Genomic DNA, 19203 nt, shown 5'->3' on the forward strand with positions numbered 1-19203 from the left:
GCGCCGCAAAAGGCCGCCATGCCCTGCACGCCCCTTTTCTCTTTTCATATGCAGATGAGGGTTGAAGCCAACTTTGACCCACTGCTTGGATGACATCACCATATGCAAATCCATCTGCTGCAGGCCTTCCCCCAGGAATGCTTGTACTAGTTGTTGCATTTGGTTTGTTGTTTGGGGGTGCTTCAGTATTAGGCAGCCTTCTGCCCTCCCATGTTCATCTGAAAATATGTGTTCTCCCTGCAGTTGTTGTCCCCAGATGAGAGTTCCCTTGTGCTGCCTCAGTTGAATCTCCTTTACTTGACAGAGATGTGCCTGAGCAGCGGCCCTCCCCAGCCCTATCCCAAATCATACTTATTTTGCATAGGAGATACCATGGTCATGAAGATTGTTCTCCCAGGGTGAGGTTCATTCATTGCATTCTGGGTATGCTGACCCCTGTGATTTCCCCAAATGTGGGAAACTCGACTGCATTATTTGTGGTAGAGGGGGACTATGTTTGTGCTTTCCTCTGGTCAGCTCTGGTAAAAGTCAGATTTATTTGTCTCAGATCTTCCTCTAGCCTTGTTCCTCTTTCAAGAGTTCCCTTGTGCTGCCTCAGTTGGATCTCCTTCACTTGACAGGGGGGTGCCCGAGCAGCGACCCTCCCCAGCTCTAGCCCAACTCCTACTTACCTGCCAGGTGAGATACTATGATCATGAAGGTGCTTCTCCCAGGGCAAGGCTCACCCATTGCACTCTGGGTGTGCTGCTCCTGCAATTTCCCCAAATGTGGGACACTTGACTGCATAATTTGTGTTTCCCCTGGTCGGCTCTCGTATAATTCAGATCTCTTTGTCTCAGGTCTCTCTCCAGCCTAGTTTGCTGTCTGTTTCCACTTCTCTTTTCTTGAGCCGCTCCCTTCTATGCCCTTGCGCACTATCCTGACTTCTCCCGTCTGCTTACTTTGTGCCTTCCAATGCACAATGCAAACTACAGGTAGTGCTGCAGGGCCCACACCCTTTTACTTGCCTTACAGAGCAGCTCTGGAGCTGTTACAGTGCCCAGCTGCTGTAAGAAATCAGCTTGAATGCTTCAGGGGCTGGGGCATAGCCAACATGAGCCCCACACCGAAGGAGGGTGGAGGTGTTTAATGCGAACTAGGGGTCATCCAAGCGCCGCAAAAGGCCGCCATGCCCTGCACGCCCCTTTTCTCTTTTTTGATATGCAGACGAGGGTTGAAGCCAACTTTGACCCACTGCTTGGATGGCATTACCATATGCAAATCAATCTGCTGCAGGCCTTCCCCCAGGAATGCTTGCACTAGTTGTTGCATTTGGTTTGTTGTTTGGGGGTGCTTCAGTATTAGGCAGCCTTCTGCCCTCCCATGTTCATCTGAAAATATGTGTTCTCCCTGCAGTTGTTGTCCCCAGATGAGAGTTCCCTTGTGCTGCCTCAGTTGAATCTCCTTTACTTGACAGAGATGTGCCTGAGCAGCGGCCCTCCCCAGCCCTATCCCAAATCATACTTATTTTGCATAGGAGATACCATGGTCATGAAGATTGTTCTCCCAGGGTGAGGTTCATTCATTGCATTCTGGGTATGCTGACCCCTGTGATTTCCCCAAATGTGGGAAACTCGACTGCATTATTTGTGGTAGTGGGGGACTGTGTTTGTGCTTTCTTCTGGTCAACTCTGGTAAAAGTCAGATTTCTTTGTCTCAGATCTTCCTCTAGCCTTGTTCTTCTTTCGAGAGTTCCCTTGTGCTGCCTCAGTTGGATCTCCTTCACTTGACAGGGGGGTGCACGAGCAGCGACCCTCCCCAGCTCTAGCCCAACTCCTATTTACCTGCCAGGTGAGATACTATGATCAGGAAGGTGCTTCTCCCAGGGCAAGGCTCACCCATTGCACTTTGGGTGTGCTGCTCCTGCGATTTCCCCAAATGTGGGACACTTGACTGCATAATTTGTGTTTCCTCTGGTCGGCTCTCATATAATTCAGATCTCTTTGTCTCAGGTCTTTCTCCAGCCTAGTTTGCTGTCTGTTTCCACTTCTCTTTTCTTGAGCCGCTCCCTTCTATGCCCTTGCGCACTATCCTGACCTCTCCCGTCTGCTTACTTTGTGCCTTCCAACGCACAATGCATACTACAGGTAGTGCTGCAGGGCCCACACCCTTTTACATGCTTTACAGAGCAGCTCTGGAGCTGTTACAGTGCCCAGCTGCTGCAAGAAATCATCTTGAATGCTTCAGGGGCTGGGGCATAGCCAACATGAGCCCCACACCGAAGGATGGTGGAGATGTTTAATGCGAATTAGGGGTCATCCAAGCGCCACAAAAGGACGCCATGCCCTGCACATCCCTTTTTTCTTTTCATATGCAGACGAGGGTTGAAGCCAACTTTGACCCACTGCTTGGATGACATCACCATATGCAAATCCATCTGCTGCAGGCCTTCCCCCAGGAATGCTTGCACTAGTTGTTGCATTTGGTTTGTTGTTTGGGGGTGCTTCAGTATTAGGCAGCCTTCTGCCCTCCCATGTTCATCTGAAAATATGTGTTCTCCCTGCAGTTGTTGTCCCCAGATGAGAGTTCCCTTGTGCTGCCTCAGTTGAATCTCCTTTACTTGACAGAGATGTGCCTGAGCAGCGGCCCTCCCCAGCCCTATCCCAAATCATACTTATTTTGCATAGGAGATACCATGGTCATGAAGATTGTTCTCCCAGGGTGAGGTTCATTCATTGCATTCTGGGTATGCTGACCCCTGTGATTTCACCAAATGTGGGAAACTCAACTGCATTATTTGTGGTAGTGGGGGACTGTGTTTGTGCTTTCTTCTGGTCAACTCTGGTAAAAATCAGATTTCTTTGTCTCAGATCTTCCTCTAGCCTTGTTCCTCTTTCGAGAGTTCCCTTGTGCTGCCTCAGTTGGATCTCCTTCACTTGACAGGGGGGTACCCGAGCAGCGACCCTTCGCAGCTCTAGCCCAACTCCTACTTACCTGCCAGGTGAGATACTATGATCATGTAGGTGCTTCTCCCAGGGCAAGGCTCACCCATTGCACTCTGGGTGTGCTGCCCCTGTGATTTCCCCAAATGTGGGAAACTTGACTGCATAATTTGTGTTTCCCCTGGTCGGCTCTCGTATAATTCAGATCTCTTTGTCTCAGGTCTCTCTCCAGCCTAGTTTGCTGTCTGTTTCCACTTCTCTTTTCTTGAGCCGCTCCCTTCTATGCCCTTGCGCACTATCCTGACATCTCCCGTCTGCTTACTTGTGCCTTCCAACGCACAATGCATACTACAGGTAGTGCTGCAGGGCCCACACCCTTTTACATGCCTTACAGAACAGCTCTGGAGCTGTTACAGTGCCCAGCTGCTGCAAGAAATCATCTTGAATGCTTCAGGGGCTGGGGCATAGCCAACATGAGACCCACACCGAAGGAGGGTGGAGATGTTTAATGTGAATTAGGGGTCATCCAAGCGCCACAAAAGGACGCCATGCCCTGCACATCCCTTTTTTCTTTTCATATGCAGACGAGGGTTGAAGCCAACTTTGACCCACTGCTTGGATGACATCACCATATGCAAATCCATCTGCTGTAGGCCTTCCCCCAGGAATGCTTGTACTAGTTGTTGCATTTGGTTTGTTGTTTGGGGGTGCTTCAGTATTAGGCAGCCTTCTGCCCTCCCATGTTCATCTGAAAATATGTGTTCTCCCAGCAGTTGTTGTCCCCAGATGAGAGTTCCCTTGTGCTGCCTCAGTTGAATCTCCTTTACTTGACAGAGATGTGCCTGAGCAGCGGCCCTCCCCAGCTCTATCCCAAATCATACTTATTTTGCATAGGAGATACCATGGTCATGAAGATTGTTCTCCCAGGGTGAGGTTCATTCATTGCATTCTGGGTATGCTGACTCCTATGATTTCCCCAAATGTGGGAAACTCGACTGCATTATTTGTGGTAGTGGGGGACTGTGTTTGTGCTTTCCTCTGGTCAGCTCTGGTAAAAGTCAGATTTATTTGTCTCAGATCTTCCTCTAGCCTTGTTCTTCTTTCGAGAGTTCCCTTGTGCTGCCTCAGTTGGATCTCCTTCACTTGACAGGGGGGTGCCCGAGCATCGACCCTCCCCAGCTCAAGCCCAACTCCTACTTACCTGCCAGGTGAGATACTATGATCATGAAGGTGCTTCTCCCAGGGCAAGGCTCACCCATTGCACTCTGGGTGTGCTGCTCCTGCGATTTCCCCAAATGTGGGAAACTTGACTGCATAATTTGTTTTCTTTCAAAAATCCACTTAATTTTCTTTACCCTATTATTAAAATGGTAATTGACAAAAACAAACTACATTGTCACCAGAAGAGCAATACAAAATGTACAAGTGATATATTAAAATCATCTTTCCAGCTTGAATTTCAATGATGCATTAGGGCAACGATTTTGTGAGAAACATCTTCACCCTTAAATAAAGATTTTCTTAATTCCTTACCTGTGTGATAATTAGATATCACCTTGTTTTCGCATTAAACAGACTTCCACATGAGAAAACAGCAAGGATGCAGTGGCGTTAATGTTTCCTGGTGTCAACTTGTATTATTTCAGTAGACATTGAAATGAGGATGCATCTTGCTGCCTTTCCAATGAAGCAAGTTTAATTTAGTAATAGGTGAAAAACCATCCTTACAAAGGTGTTAATCAGAGACTTGGCTTTGTGGACACTTTTCAGAGAACAAATTTGTTAGCATAAAAATAAAGCCAGAAAATGAAGAGCTGTTTAATCACTCAATTGGATTTTTCTGCCAGCATATTTTTTTTCTCTGCAAACCACTGCTAAATTGTGCTTCCTAGCTGTTTTTATAAAATCAATGAATCAAATCTAACTCTGATTACATCAGAGAAGGCCAGGTACCCTACACAATAAGATGGGGTTTGAAATTTTGACTTGTCTACTTAAATATCACCAAAATCTGATCACAAGGTCAATTACGTCCCTGGGTGGGATTGAACCACCAACCTTTTGGTTAACAGCCGTACACACTAACTGATTGCGCCACAGAGACACTTTGCAAAAGTACTAACTGACAAATGCTAATAAGCATTCATCTAAAACGTTTCCTAGAAAAACTTAAAAAAGTCAATAATCTGGAGAGTTTTTGTAAGATGTTTCTTCTATCAACGAACGAAGAAACACATTGGTACTTTCCCATGATGAGTGAGTGCTTCAGGATCTCTTGCACTTACATGTGCAGCAGAGTACAGCAATGGAAGCATGCTGGGCCCATAACCCAGAGGTAGGCAGATTGAAACTATCCTCTGCTATATGCATTTTTTTTTGTTAATTAAAGTAATCCAAAACTGGGATTGATATTTTGGCTCTTTTATTTTTACTTAAAGTACAATAACTTTTACCATTTTAATTTGTTTTAATAGTATATTGACAGTATTGTTTTCTTTCAAAAATCCACTTAATTTTCTTTACCCTATTATTAAAATGGTAATTGACAAAAACAAACTACATTGTCACCAGAAGAGCAATACAAAATGTACAAGTGATATATTAAAATCATCTTTCCAGCTTGAATTTCAATGATGCATTGGGGCAACGATTTTGTGAGAAACATCTTCACCCTTAAATAAAGATTTTCTTAATTCCTTACCTGTGTGCTAATTAGATATCACCTTGTTTTCACATTAAACAGACTTCCACATGAGAAAGCAGCAAGGATGCAGTGGCGTTAATGTTTCCTGGTGTCAACCTGTATTATTTCAGTAGACATTGAAATGAGGATGCATCTTGCTGCCTTTCCAATGAAGCAAGTTTAATTTAGTAATAGGTGAAAAACCATCCCTACAAAGGTGTTAATCAGAGACTTTGCTTTGTGGACACTTTTCAGAGAACAAATTTGTTAGCATAAAAATAAAGCCAGAAAATGAAGAGCTGTTTAATCACTCAATTGGATTTTTCTGCCAGCATATTTCTTTTTCTCTGCAACCCACTGCTAAATTGTGCTTCCTAGCTGTTTTTATAAAATCACTGAATCAAATCTAACTCTGATTACATCAGAGAAGGCCAGGTACCCTACACCATAACAGGGGGTTTGAAATTTTGACTTGTCTACTTAAAGATCACCAAAATCTGATAACAAGGTCAATTACGTACCTGGGTGGGATTGAACCACCAACCTTTTGGTTAATAGCCGTACACACTAACTGATTGCGCCACAGAGACACATTGCAAAAGTATATACTGACAAGGGCTAATAAGCATTCATCTAAAACGTTTCCTAGAAAAACTTTAAAAAGTCAATAATCTGGAGAGTTTTTGTAAGATGTTTCTTCCATCAACCAACGAAGGAACACATTGGTACTTTCCCATGATGAGTGAGTGCTTCAGGATCTCTTGCACTTACATGTGCAGCAGAGTACAGCAATGGAAGCATGCTGGGCCCATAACCCAGAGGTAGGCAGATTGAAAATATCCTCTGCTATATGCTTTTTTTTTGTTAATTAAAGTAATCCAAAACTGGGATTGATATTTTGGCTCTTTTATTTTTACTTAAAGTACAATAACTTTTACCATTTTAATTTGTTTTAATAGTATATTGACAGTATTGTTTTCTTTCAAAAATCCACTTAATTTTCTTTACCCTATTATTAAAATGGTAATTGACAAAAACAAACTACATTGTCACCAGAAGAGCAATACAAAATGTACAAGTGATATATTAAAATCATCTTTCCAGCTTGAATTTCAATGATGCATTGGGGCAACGATTGTGTGAGAAACATCTTCACCCTTAAATAAAGATTTACTTAATTCCTTACCTGTGTGCTAATTAGATATCACCTTGTTTTCACATTAAACAGACTTCCACATGAGAAAGCAGCAAGGATGCAGTGGCGTTAATGTTTCCTGGTGTCAACCTGTATTATTTCAGTAGACATTGAAATGAGGATGCATCTTGCTGCCTTTCCAATGAAGCAAGTTTAATTTAGTAATAGGTGAAAAACCATCCCTACAAAGGTGTTAATCAGAGACTTGGCTTTGTGGACACTTTTCAGAGAACAAATTTGTTAGCATAAAAATAAACCAGAAAATGAAGAGCTGTTTAATCACTCAATTGGATTTTTTTGCCAGCATATTTTTTTTCTCTGCAACCCACTGCTAAATTGTGCTTCCTAGCTGTTTTTTATAAAATCACTGAATCAAATCTAACTCTGATAACATCAGAGAAGGCCAGGTACCCTACACAATAAGAGGGGGTTTGAAATTTTGACTTGTCTACTTAAAGATTACCAAAATCTGAACACAAGGTCAATTACGTCCCTGGGTGGGATTGAACCACCAACCTTTTGGTTAATAGCCTTACACACTAACCAATTGCACCACAGAGACACTTTGCAAAAGTACATACTGACAAAATCTAATAAGCATTCATCTAGAACGTTTCCTAGAAAAACTTTAAAAAGTCAATAATCTGGAGAGTTTTTGTAAGATGTTTCTTCCATCAACCAATGAAGAAACACATTGGTACTTTCCCATGATGAGTGAGTGCTTCAGGATCTTTTGCACTTACATGTGCAGCAGAGTACTGCAATGGAAGCATGCTGGGCCCATAACCCAGAGGTAGGCAGATTGAAACTATCCTTTGCTATATGCATTTTTTTTGTTAATTAAAGTAATCCAAAACTGGGATTGATATTTTGGCTCTTTTATTTTTACTTAAAGTACAATAACTTTTACCATTTTAATTTGTTTTGATAGTATATTGACAGTATTGTTTTCTTTCAAAAATCCACTTAATTTTCTTTACCCTATTATTAAAATGGTAATTGACAAAAACAAACTACATTGTCACCAGAAGAGCAATACAAAATGTACAAGTGATATATTAAAATCATCTTTCCAGCTTGAATTTCAATGATGCATTGGGGCAACGATTTTGTGAGAAACATCTTCACCCTTAAATAAAGATTTTCTTAATTCCTTACCTGTGTGCTAATTAGATATCACCTTGTTTTCACATTAAACAGACTTCCACATGAGAAAGCAGCAAGGATGCAGTGGCGTTAATGTTTCCTGGTGTCAACCTGTATTATTTCAGTAGACATTGAAATGAGGATGCCTCTTGCTGCCTTTCCAATGAAGCAAGTTTAATTTAGTAATAGGTGAAAAACCATCCCTACAAAGGTGTTAATCAGAGACTTGGCTTTGTGGACACTTTTCAGAGAACAAATTTGTTAGCATAAAAATAAACCAGAAAATGAAGAGCTGTTTAATCACTCAATTGGATTTTTTTGCCAGCATATTTTTTTTTCTCTGCAACCCACTGCTAAATTGTGCTTCCTAGCTGTTTTTTTTATAAAATCACTGAATCAAATCTAACTCTGATAACATCAGAGAAGGCTAGGTACCCTACACAATAAGAGGGGGTTTGAAATTTTGACTTGTCTACTTAAAGATCACCAAAATCTGAACACAAGGTCAATTACGTCCCTGGGTGGGATTGAACCACCAACCTTTTGGTTAATAGCCTTACACACTAACCAATTGCGCCACAGAGACACTTTGCCAAAGTACATACTGACAAAATCTAATAAGCATTCATCTAGAACGTTTCCTAGAAAAACTTTAAAAAGTCAATAATCTGGAGAGTTTTTGTAAGATGTTTCTTCCATCAACCAATGAAGAAACACATTGGTACTTTCCCATGATGAGTGAGTGCTTCAGGATCTTTTGCACTTACATGTGCAGCAGAGTACTGCAATGGAAGCATGCTGGGCCCATAACCCAGAGGTAGGCAGATTGAAACTATCCTTTGCTATATGCATTTTTTTTGTTAATTAAAGTAATCCAAAACTGGGATTGATATTTTGGCTCTTTTATTTTTACTTAAAGTACAATAACTTTTACCATTTTAATTTGTTTTGACAGTATATTGACAGTATTGTTTTCTTTCAAAAATCCACTTAATTTTCTTTACCCTATTATTAAAAAAAATGGTAATTGACAAAAACAAACTACATTGTCACCAGAAGAGCAATACAAAATGTACAAGTGATATATTAAAATCATCTTTCCAGCTTGAATTTCAATGATGCATTGGGGCAACGATTTTGTGAGAAACATCTTCACCCTTAAATAAAGATTTTCTTAATTCCTTACCTGTGTGCTAATTAGATATCACCTTGTTTTCACATTAAACAGACTTCCACATGAGAAAGCAGCAAGGATGCAGTGGCGTTAATGTTTCCTGGTGTCAACCTGTATTATTTCAGTAGACATTGAAATGAGGATGCATCTTGCTGCCTTTCCAATGAAGCAAGTTTAATTTAGTAATAGGTGAAAAACCATCCCTACAAAGGTGTTAATCAGAGACTTGGCTTTGTGGACACTTTTCAGAGAACAAATTTGTTAGCATAAAAATAAAGCCAGAAAATGAAGAGCTGTTTAATCACTCAATTGTATTTTTTTGCCAGCATATTTTTTTTATCTGCAACCCACTGCTAAATTGTGCTTCCTAGCTGTTTTTTATAAAATCACTGAATCAAATCTAACTCTGATTACATCAGAGAAGGCCAGGTACCCTACACAATAAGAGGGGGTTTGAAATTTTGACTTGTCTACTTAAATATCACCAAAATCTGATCACAAGGTCAATTACATTCCTGGGTGGGATTGAACCACCAACCTTTTGTTAATAGCCTTACACACTAACCAATTGCGCCACAGAGACACTTTGCAAAAGTACATACTGACAAAGGCTAATAAGCATTCATCTAGAACGTTTCCTAGAAAAACTTTAAAAAGTCAATAATCTGGAGAGTTTTTGTAAGATGTTTCTTCCATCAACCAACGAAGAAACACATTGGTACTTTCCCATGATGAGTGAGTGCTTCAGGATCTCTTGCACTTACATGTGCAGCAGAGTACTGCAATGGAAGCATGCTGGGCCCATAACCCAGAGGTAGGCAGATTGAAATTATCCTTTGCTATATGCATTTTTTTTTGTTAATTAAAGTAATCCAAAACTGGGATTGATATTTTTGCTCTTTTATTTTTACTTAAAGTACAATAACTTTTACCATTTTAATTTGTTTTAATAGTATATTGACAGTATTGTTTTCTTTCAAAAATCCACTTAATTTTCTTTACCCTATTATTAAAATGGTAATTGACAAAAACAAACTACATTGTCACCAGAAGAGCAATACAAAATGTACAAGTGATATATTAAAATCATCTTTCCAGCTTGAATTTCAATGATGCATTGGGGCAACGATTTTGTGAGAAACATCTTCACCCTTAAATAAAGATTTTCTTAATTCCTTACCTGTGTGCTAATTAGATATCACCTTGTTTTCACATTAAACAGACTTCCACATGAGAAAGCAGCAAGGATGCAGTGGCGTTAATGTTTCCTGGTGTCAACCTGTATTATTTCAGTAGACATTGAAATGAGGATGCATCTTGCTGCCTTTCCAATGAAGCAAGTTTAATTTAGTAATAGGTGAAAAACCATCCCTACAAAGGTGTTAATCAGAGACTTGGCTTTGTGGACACTTTTCAGAGAACAAATTTGTTAGCATAAAAATAAACCAGAAAATGAAGAGCTGTTTAATCACTCAATTGGATTTTTTTGCCAGCATATTTTTTTTCTCTGCAACCCACTGCTAAATTGTGCTTCCTAGCTGTTTTTTATAAAACCACTGAATCAAATCTAACTCTGATAACATCAGAGAAGGCCAGGTACCCTACACAATAGATGGGGTTTGAAATTTTGACTTGTCTACTTAAATATCACCAAAATCTGATCACAAGGTCAATTACGTCGCTGGGTGGGATTGAACCACCAACCTTTTGGTTAATAGCCTTACACACTAACCAATTGCGCCACAGAGACACTTTGCAAAAGTACATACTGACAAAGGCTAATAAGCATTCATCTAGAACGTTTCCTAGAAAAACTTTAAAAAGTCAATAATCTGGAGAGTTTTTGTAAGATGTTTCTTCCATCAACCAATGAAGAAACACATTGGTACTTTCCCATGATGAGTGAGTGCTTCAGGATCTCTTGCACTTACATGTGCAGCAGAGTACTGCAATGGAAGCATGCTGGGCCCATAACCCAGAGGTAGGCAGATTGAAACTATCCTTTGCTATATGCATTTTTTTTGTTAATTAAAGTAATCCAAAACTGGGATTGATATTTTGGATCTTTTATTTTTACTTAAAGTACAATAACTTTTACCATTTTAATTTGTTTTGATAGTATATTGACAGTATTGTTTTCTTTCAAAAATCCACTTAATTTTCTTTACCCTATTATTAAAATGGTAATTGACAAAAACAAACTACATTGTCACCAGAAGAGCAATACAAAATGTACAAGTGATATATTAAAATCATCTTTCCAGCTTGAATTTCAATGATGCATTGGGGCAACGATTTTGTGAGAAACATCTTCACCCTTAAATAAAGATTTTCTTAATTCCTTACCTGTGTGCTAATTAGATATCACCTTGTTTTCACATTAAACAGACTTCCACATGAGAAAGCAGCAAGGATGCAGTGGCGTTAATGTTTCCTGGTGTCAACCTGTATTATTTCAGTAGACATTGAAATGAGGATGCATCTTGCTGCCTTTCCAATGAAGCAAGTTTAATTTAGTAATAGGTGAAAAACCATCCCTACAAAGGTGTTAATCAGAGACTTGGCTTTGTGGACACTTTTCAGAGAACAAATTTGTTAGCATAAAAATAAAGCCAGAAATGAAGAGCTGTTTAATCACTCAATTGGATTTTTTTGCCAGCATATTTCTTTTTCTCTGCAACCCACTGCTAAATTGTGCTTCCTAGCTGTTTTTATAAAATCACTGAATCAAATCTAACTCTGATTACATCAGAGAAGGCCAGGTACCCTACACAATAGATGGGGTTTGAAATTTTGACTTGTCTACTTAAATATCACCAAAATCTGATCACAAGGTCAATTACGTCCCTGGGTAGAATTTAACCACCAACCTTTTGGTTAATAGCCGTACACACTAACCAATTGCGCCACAGAGACACTTTGCAAAAAGTACATACTGACAAAGGCTAATAAGCATTCATCTAGAACGTTTCCTAGAAAAACTTTAAAACGTCAATAATCTGGAGAGTTTTTGTAAGATGTTTCTTCCATCAACCAACAAAGAAACACATTGGTACTTTCCCATGATGAGTGAGTGCTTCAGGATCTCTTGCACTTACATGTGCAGCAGAGTACTCCAATGGAAGCATGCTGGGCCCATAACCCAGAGGTAGGCAGATTGAAACTATCCTTTGTTATATGCATTTTTTTTGTTAATTAAAGTAATCCAAAACTGGGATGGATATTTTTGCTCTTTTATTTTTACTTAAAGTACAATAACTTTTACCATTTTAATTTGTTTAATAGTATATTGACAGTATTGTTTTCTTTCAAAAATCCACTTAATTTTCTTTACCCTATTATTAAAATGGTAATTGACAAAAACAAACTACATTGTCACCAGAAGAGCAATACAAAATGTACAAGTGATATATTAAAATCATCTTTCCAGCTTGAATTTCAATGATGCATTGGGGCAACGATTTTGTGAGAAACATCTTCACCCTTAAATAAAGATTTTCTTAATTCCTTACCTGTGTGCTAATTAGATATCACCTTGTTTTCACATTAAACAGACTTCCACATGAGAAAGCAGCAAGGATGCAGTGGCGTTAATGTTTCCTGGTGTCAACCTGTATTATTTCAGTAGATATTGAAATGACGATGCATCTTGCTGCCTTTCCAATGAAGCAAGTTTAATTTAGTAATAGGTGAAAAACCATCCCTACAAAGGTGTTAATCAGATACTTGGCTTTGTGGACACTTTTCAGAGAAAAAATTTGTTAGCACAAAAATAAAGCAAGAAAATGAAGAGCTGTTTAATCACTCAATTGGATTTTTTTGCCAGCATATTTCTTTTTCTCTGCAACCCACTGCTAAATTGTGCTTCCTAGCTGTTTTTTTTATAAAATCACTTAATCAAATCTAACTCTGATTACATCAGAGAAGGCCAGGTACCCTACACCACAAGAGGGGGTTTGAAATTTTGACTTGTCTACTTAAAGATCACCAAAATCTGATAACAAGGTAAATTACGTCCCTGGGTGGGATTGAACCACCAACCTTTTGGATAATAACCGAACACGCTAACTGATTGCGCCACAGAGACACTTTGCAAACGTACATTCTGACAAACGCTAATAAGCATTCATCTAGAACGTTTCCTAGAAAAACTTTAAAAAGTCAATAATCTGGAGAGTTTTTGTAAGATGTTTCTTCCATCAATCAACGAAGAACATTCAAGCTGATTTCTTGCAGCAGCTGGGCACTGTAACAGCTCCAGAGCTGCTCTGTAAGGGAACTAAAAGGGTGTGGGCCCTGCAGCACTACCTGTAGTTCGCATTGTGCGTTGGAAGGCACAAAGTAAGCAGACGGGAGAAGTCAGGATAGTGCGCAAGGGCATAGAAGGGAGCGGCTCAAGAAAAGAGAAGTGGAAACAGACAGCAAACTAGGCTGGAGAGAGACCTGAGACAAAGAGATCTGAATTATACGAGAGCCGACCAGGGGAAACACAAATTATGCAGTCGAGTTTCCCACATTTGGGGAAATAGCTGGAGCAGCACACACAGAGTGCAATGGGTGAGCCTTGCCCTGGGAGAAGCACCTTCATGATCATAGTATCTCACCTGGCAGGTAAGTAGGAGTTGGGCAAGAGCTGAGGAGGGTCGCTGCTCGGGCACCCCCCTGTCAAGTGAAGGAGATCCAACTGAGGCAGCACAAGAGAACTCTCGAAAGAAGAACAAGGCTAGAGGAAGATCTGAGACACAGAAATCTGGCTTTTACCAGAGCTGACCAGAGGAAAGCACAAACACAGTCCCCCACTACCACAAATTATGCAGTCGAGTTTCCCACATTTGGGGAAATCACAGGGGTCAGCATACCCAGAATGCAATGAATGAACCTCACCCTGGGAGAACAATCTTCATGACCATGGTATCTCCTATGCAAAATAAGTATGATTTGGGATAGGGCTGGGGAGGGCCGCTGCTCAGGCACATCTCTGTCAAGTAAAGGAGATTCAACTGAGGCAGCACAAGGGAACTCTCATCTGGGGACAACAACTGCAGGGAGAACACATATTTTCAGATGAACATGGGAGGGCAGAAGGCTGCCTAATACTGAAGCACCCCCAAACAACAAACCAAATGCAACAACTAGTACAAGCATTCCTGGGGGAAGGCCTGCAGCAGATGGATTTGCATATGGTGATGTCATCCAAGCAGTGGGTCAAAGTTGGCTTCAACCCTCGTCTGCATATGAAAAGAGAAAAGGGGCGTGCAGGGCATGGCGGCCTTTTGCGGCGCTTGGATGACCCCTAGTTCGCATTAAACACCTCCACCCTACTTCGGTGTGGGGCTCATGTTGGCTATGCCCCAGCCCCTGAAGCATTCAAGCTGATTACTTGCAGCAGCTGGGCACTGTAATAGCTCCAGAGCTGCTCTGTAAGGCAAGTAAAAGGGTGTGGGCCCTGCAGCACTACCTGTAGTTCGCATTGTGCGTTGGAAGGCACAAAGTAAGCAGATGGGAGAAGTCAAGATAGTGCGCAAGGGCATAGAAGGGAGCGGCTCAAGAAAAGAGAAGTTGAAACAGACAGCAAACTAGGCTGGAGAGAGACCTGAGACAAAGAGATCTGAATTATACGAGAGCTGACCAGGGGAAACACAAATTATGCAGTCAAGTTTCCCACATTTGGGGAAATCGCAGGAGCAGCACACCCAGAGTGCAATGGGTGAGCCTTGCCCTGGGAGAAGCACCTTCATGATCATAATATCTCACCTGGCAGGTAAGTAGGAGTTGGGCTTGAGCTGGGGAGGGTCGATGCTCGGGCACCCCCCTGTCAATTGAAGGAGATCCAACTGAGGCAGCACAAGGGAACTCTCGAAAGAAGAACAAGGCTAGAGGAAGATCTGAGACAAATAAATCTGACTTTTACCAGAGCTGACCAGAGGAAAGCACAAACACAGTCCCCCACTACCACAAATAATGCAGTCAAGTTTCCCACATTTGGGGAAATCATAGGAGTCAGCATACCCAGAATGCAATGAATGAACCTCACCCTGGGAGAACAATCTTCATGACCATGGTATCTCCTATGCAAAATAAGTATGATTTGGGATAGAGCTGGGGAGGGCCGCTGCTCAGGCACATCTCTGTCAAGTAAAGGAGATTCAACTGAGGCAGCACAAGGGAACTCTCATCTGGGGACAACAACTGCTGGGAGAACACATATTTTCAGATGAACATGGGAGGGCAGAAGGCTGCCTAATACTGAAGCACCCCCAAACAACAAACCAAATGCAACAACTAGTACAAGCATTCCTGGGGGAAGGCCTACAGCAGATGGATTTGCATATGGTGATGTCATCCAAGCAGTGGGTCAAAGTTGGCTTCAACCCTCGTCTGCATATGAAAAGAAAAAAGGGATGTGCAGGGCATGGCGTCCTTTTGTGGCACTTGGATGACCCCTAATTCACATTAAACATCTCCACCCTCCTTCGGTGTGGGTCTCATGTTGGCTATGCCCCAGCCCCTGAAGCATTCAAGATGATTTCTTGCAGCAGCTGGGCACTGTAACAGCTCCAGAGCTGTTCTGAAAAGCATGTAAAAGGGTGTGGGCCCTGCAGCACTACCTGTAGTATGCATTGTGCGTTGGAAGGCACAAGTAAGCAGACGGGAGAGGTCAGTATAGTGTGCAAGGGCATAGAAGGGAGCGGCTCAAGAAAAGAGAAGTGGAAACAGACAGCAAACTAGGCTGGAGAAAGACCTGAGACAAAGAGATCTGAATTATACGAGAGCCGACCAGAGGAAACACAAATTATGCAGTCAAGTTTCCCACATTTGGGGAAATCGCAGGAGCAGCACACCCAGAGTGCAATGGGTGAGCCTTGCCCTGGGAGAAGCACCTTCCTGATCATAGTATCTCACCTGGCAGGTAAGTAGGAGTTGGGCTAGAGCTGGGGAGGGTCGCTGCTCGGGCACCCCCCTGTCAAGTGAAGGAGATCCAACTGAGGCAGCACAAGGGAACTCTCGAAAGAAGAACAAGGCTAGAGGAAGATCTGAGACATAGAAATCTGATTTTTACCAGAGCTGAGCAGAGGAAAGCACAAACACAGTCCCCCACTACCACAAATAATGCAGTCGAGTTTCCCACATTTGGGGAAATCACAGGGGTCAGCATACCCAGAATGCAATGAATGAACCTCAACCTGGGAGAACAATCTTCATGACCATGGTATCTCCTATGCAAAATAAGTATGATTTGGGATAGGGCTGGGGAGGGCCGCTGCTCAGGCACATCTCTGTCAAGTAAAGGAGATTCAACTGAGGCAGCACAAGGGAACTCTCATCTGGGGACAACAACTGCAGGGAGAACACATATTTTCAGATGAACATGGGAGGGCAGAAGGCTGCCTAATACTGAAGCACCCCCAAACAACAAACCAAATGCAACAACTAGTGCAAGCATTCCTGGGGGAAGGCCTGCAGCAGATTGATTTGCATATGGTAATGCCATCCAAGCAGTGGGTCAAAGTTGGCTTCAACCCTCGTCTGCATATGAAAAGAGAAAAGGGGCATGCAGGGCATGGCGGCCTTTTGCGGCGCTTGGGTGACCCTTAGTTCGCATTAAACACCCCCACCCTCCTTCGGTGTGGGGCTCATGTTGGCAATGCCCCAGCCCCTGAAGCATTCAAGCTGATTTCTTGCAGCAGCTGGGCACTGTAACAGCTCCAGAGCTGCTCTGTGAGGCAAGTAAAAGGGTGTGGGCCCTGCAGCACTACCTGTAGTTTGCATTGTGTGTTGGAAGGCACAAAGTAAGCAGACGGGAGAAGTCAGGATAGTGCGCAAGGGCATAGAAGGGAGCGGCTCAAGAAAAGAGAAGTGGAAACAGACAGCAAACTAGGCTGGAGAGAGACCTGAGACAAAGAGATCTGAATTATACGAGAGCCGACCAGGGGAAACACAAATTATGCAGTCAAGTTTCCCACATTTGGGGAAATCACAGGGGCAGCACACCCAGAGTGCAATGGGTGAGCCTTGCCCTGGGAGAAGCACCAACATGATCATAGTATCTCACCTGGCAGGTACCAACGGCGAAACTCCGTACAACAAACCTCTGCAGGATTTCTACCCTGTCTGAGAGCGCGCAACTGACTTTCAGCGGACGCCTCTCTATCAGGGTCATCATACAAGAGCCCTAAAGACTCAAAAAAAGCGTCAATTGACAACAATGCCGGATCCTCTGCTCTTAAACCAAATGCCCAGGTCTGAGGATCCCCCTGGAGCAAAGAAATAATAAACCCGACCCGCTGAGATTCAGTACCCGAGGAAGTCGGTCTTAAACGAAAATAAAGTTTACAGGATTCTTTAAAATTAAAAAACTCTTTTCTATCACCAGAAAAACGGTCAGGCAAATGCATTTTTGGTTCAGGGACTACCCTTGGGGAAGCTCGCAAAAGATCTTCCTGCGACTTCACCCGAAGAGAAAGATCCTGAACCAACTGAGTAAGTTCTTGAATCTGGCTGACTAAGAGCTGACCAGGATTTGGCCCTAAACCTGTTGGATTCATGAGGCCGATAAACTCTCACAAAACTGAATGAGAAAAAATTAAACCCCGTTTAATTTTAAGTTTTGGTATGGCCGGTAATAATGTTATGATTCCAGCACTCTGGTCAGAGAAGATCTTATGGCAAGGACTGGAGCACTGGAACGGAATGCTGGGGAAGGGAGCAGGACAGGAAAATAGCCCCTGGCGCCCTAACTCTGTTGTCTCACCCATGTTGTCAGAAATCCCCTGCGAGACTATGGTTTCTTGAGCCCTTGGCAGCCGCGTTTGAAGGGCGGATTATGTCTGCCCAACTTCGATGCCCCCCGGTCTTAATGAGAGACAAAGGGAAACCTGAGACAGGGTGATAACAAGAGGCCCTCTAACTAAACAACCAGGCCAGGGGCTAAGCAAACTCAAAACTATAATATGTGCGGAGAAACCGCCAGGAAAAAGGACAACCAAAATATCCACTTGTCCAATTCTCCTACCCGGCACCGCCAAGTACCAGAGAGGACTTGTGGAAGCGGAACCCTCCGCAAATGCTCCAAACACAAAATATAAAAGGTAAAGCGGCTGAGCCGCAACACACGGCAGAGCCGCAACTCACGAACACCACTGGATATAAAACGGTGATCAGTCAGGACTCCAGGGAACCAAACGAACTCTTGGGATGAGATGACAACTCCCGAATACCGGACTTCTGCGGACTGGAATGACCGGATACAGCAGGACTGGAAACAGACTCTCAGCAAACAAAGGCAGCATGCAGGAAGCTATTACCGGCGTCTGTGAGAAGCCCTGGGAGTGTATTTAACAAGGAGTCCTCCAATCAGCTGCTAAAGGCTGATTAGAATAAATGCCGTGCAGCTGCCTTGCTGCACGGCCAGAGAGCAGGTGAATATCTTAATTTCCTAAAGCCTAGCAACGGGGAACGCGGTCCGCCAGTGGCGTCCCCGTTGCTAGGGTCCGTGCGGCTCAGCGCGCCCGGCGTCTAGCGTTGCTAGGGAGCCGGCGGCTGTACGTGCACGGCGTCTCTAGTTGCTAGGCGCCGGGCCGCGCAGACCATCAAGCGGACCCCGGCGCCTAACAGTATGACTCCCAAAAACAACAACCGCGTCATTGGGACCAACTGCGATTTTGGCAAGTTTAGGAGCCAACCATGTTGTTGAAGAACTGTCAGGGAGAGTGCAATGTTTTGCACCAACTGGTCCCTGGATCTCGCCTTTATCAGGAGATCATCCAAGTACGGGATAATTGTGACTCCTTGCTTGCGAAGGAGAACCATAATTTCCGCCATCACCCTGGTGAAAATCCTCGGAGCCGTGGACAGACCAAACGGCAATGTCTGAAATTGGTAATGACAATCCTGAATTGCAAACCTTAGGTAGCTTGAGGCAGTGGCTAAATGGGAACATGTAAGTAGGCATCCTTTATGTCTACCAAAACCATGAAATCTCCGTCCTCCGGACTGGAGATCACTGCCCTGAGAAATTCCATCTTGAAATTGAATTTCTTTAGGAAGAAATTGAGGGATTTCAGATTTAAGATTGGTCTGACTG

General features: G+C 42.7%; 15 non-coding genes across 15 annotated transcripts; 8 read left to right on the plus strand and 7 right to left on the minus strand.

Moving 5' to 3' along the window:
- Nucleotides 1-347: 347 nt before the first annotated feature.
- Nucleotides 348-511, plus strand: LOC135037100 (U1 spliceosomal RNA). Its single transcript, XR_010231702.1, has one exon. It is a non-coding gene; the product is annotated as a U1 spliceosomal RNA (small nuclear RNA).
- A 152-nt stretch (nt 512-663) lies between these two features.
- Nucleotides 664-826, plus strand: LOC135037060 (U1 spliceosomal RNA). The gene has a single exon (XR_010231664.1). It is a non-coding gene; the product is annotated as a U1 spliceosomal RNA (small nuclear RNA).
- Nucleotides 827-1499: 673 nt separating this feature from the next.
- Nucleotides 1500-1663, plus strand: LOC135037088 (U1 spliceosomal RNA). The gene has a single exon (XR_010231690.1). It is a non-coding gene; the product is annotated as a U1 spliceosomal RNA (small nuclear RNA).
- Nucleotides 1664-1815: 152 nt separating this feature from the next.
- On the plus strand, nt 1816-1978 carry LOC135037064 (U1 spliceosomal RNA). Its single transcript, XR_010231668.1, has one exon. It is a non-coding gene; the product is annotated as a U1 spliceosomal RNA (small nuclear RNA).
- Nucleotides 1979-2649: 671 nt separating this feature from the next.
- Nucleotides 2650-2813, plus strand: LOC135037102 (U1 spliceosomal RNA). Its single transcript, XR_010231704.1, has one exon. It is a non-coding gene; the product is annotated as a U1 spliceosomal RNA (small nuclear RNA).
- A 152-nt stretch (nt 2814-2965) lies between these two features.
- Nucleotides 2966-3128, plus strand: LOC135037068 (U1 spliceosomal RNA). The gene has a single exon (XR_010231672.1). It is a non-coding gene; the product is annotated as a U1 spliceosomal RNA (small nuclear RNA).
- A 670-nt stretch (nt 3129-3798) lies between these two features.
- Nucleotides 3799-3962, plus strand: LOC135037095 (U1 spliceosomal RNA). Its single transcript, XR_010231697.1, has one exon. It is a non-coding gene; the product is annotated as a U1 spliceosomal RNA (small nuclear RNA).
- Nucleotides 3963-4114: 152 nt separating this feature from the next.
- On the plus strand, nt 4115-4273 carry LOC135037062 (U1 spliceosomal RNA). The gene has a single exon (XR_010231666.1). It is a non-coding gene; the product is annotated as a U1 spliceosomal RNA (small nuclear RNA).
- Nucleotides 4274-13575: 9302 nt separating this feature from the next.
- Nucleotides 13576-13738, minus strand: LOC135037074 (U1 spliceosomal RNA). Its single transcript, XR_010231677.1, has one exon. It is a non-coding gene; the product is annotated as a U1 spliceosomal RNA (small nuclear RNA).
- Nucleotides 13739-13890: 152 nt separating this feature from the next.
- On the minus strand, nt 13891-14054 carry LOC135037080 (U1 spliceosomal RNA). Its single transcript, XR_010231682.1, has one exon. It is a non-coding gene; the product is annotated as a U1 spliceosomal RNA (small nuclear RNA).
- A 671-nt stretch (nt 14055-14725) lies between these two features.
- On the minus strand, nt 14726-14888 carry LOC135037111 (U1 spliceosomal RNA). The gene has a single exon (XR_010231713.1). It is a non-coding gene; the product is annotated as a U1 spliceosomal RNA (small nuclear RNA).
- Nucleotides 14889-15040: 152 nt separating this feature from the next.
- On the minus strand, nt 15041-15204 carry LOC135037104 (U1 spliceosomal RNA). The gene has a single exon (XR_010231706.1). It is a non-coding gene; the product is annotated as a U1 spliceosomal RNA (small nuclear RNA).
- A 670-nt stretch (nt 15205-15874) lies between these two features.
- On the minus strand, nt 15875-16037 carry LOC135037109 (U1 spliceosomal RNA). The gene has a single exon (XR_010231711.1). It is a non-coding gene; the product is annotated as a U1 spliceosomal RNA (small nuclear RNA).
- A 152-nt stretch (nt 16038-16189) lies between these two features.
- LOC135037098 (U1 spliceosomal RNA) lies at nt 16190-16353 on the minus strand. The gene has a single exon (XR_010231700.1). It is a non-coding gene; the product is annotated as a U1 spliceosomal RNA (small nuclear RNA).
- Nucleotides 16354-17024: 671 nt separating this feature from the next.
- Nucleotides 17025-17187, minus strand: LOC135037078 (U1 spliceosomal RNA). The gene has a single exon (XR_010231680.1). It is a non-coding gene; the product is annotated as a U1 spliceosomal RNA (small nuclear RNA).
- Nucleotides 17188-19203: the final 2016 nt, after the last annotated feature.

The sequence above is a fragment of the Pseudophryne corroboree genome, unplaced genomic scaffold (assembly GCF_028390025.1).
Source record: "Pseudophryne corroboree isolate aPseCor3 unplaced genomic scaffold, aPseCor3.hap2 scaffold_666, whole genome shotgun sequence".
Lineage (NCBI taxonomy): Eukaryota > Metazoa > Chordata > Amphibia > Anura > Myobatrachidae > Pseudophryne > Pseudophryne corroboree.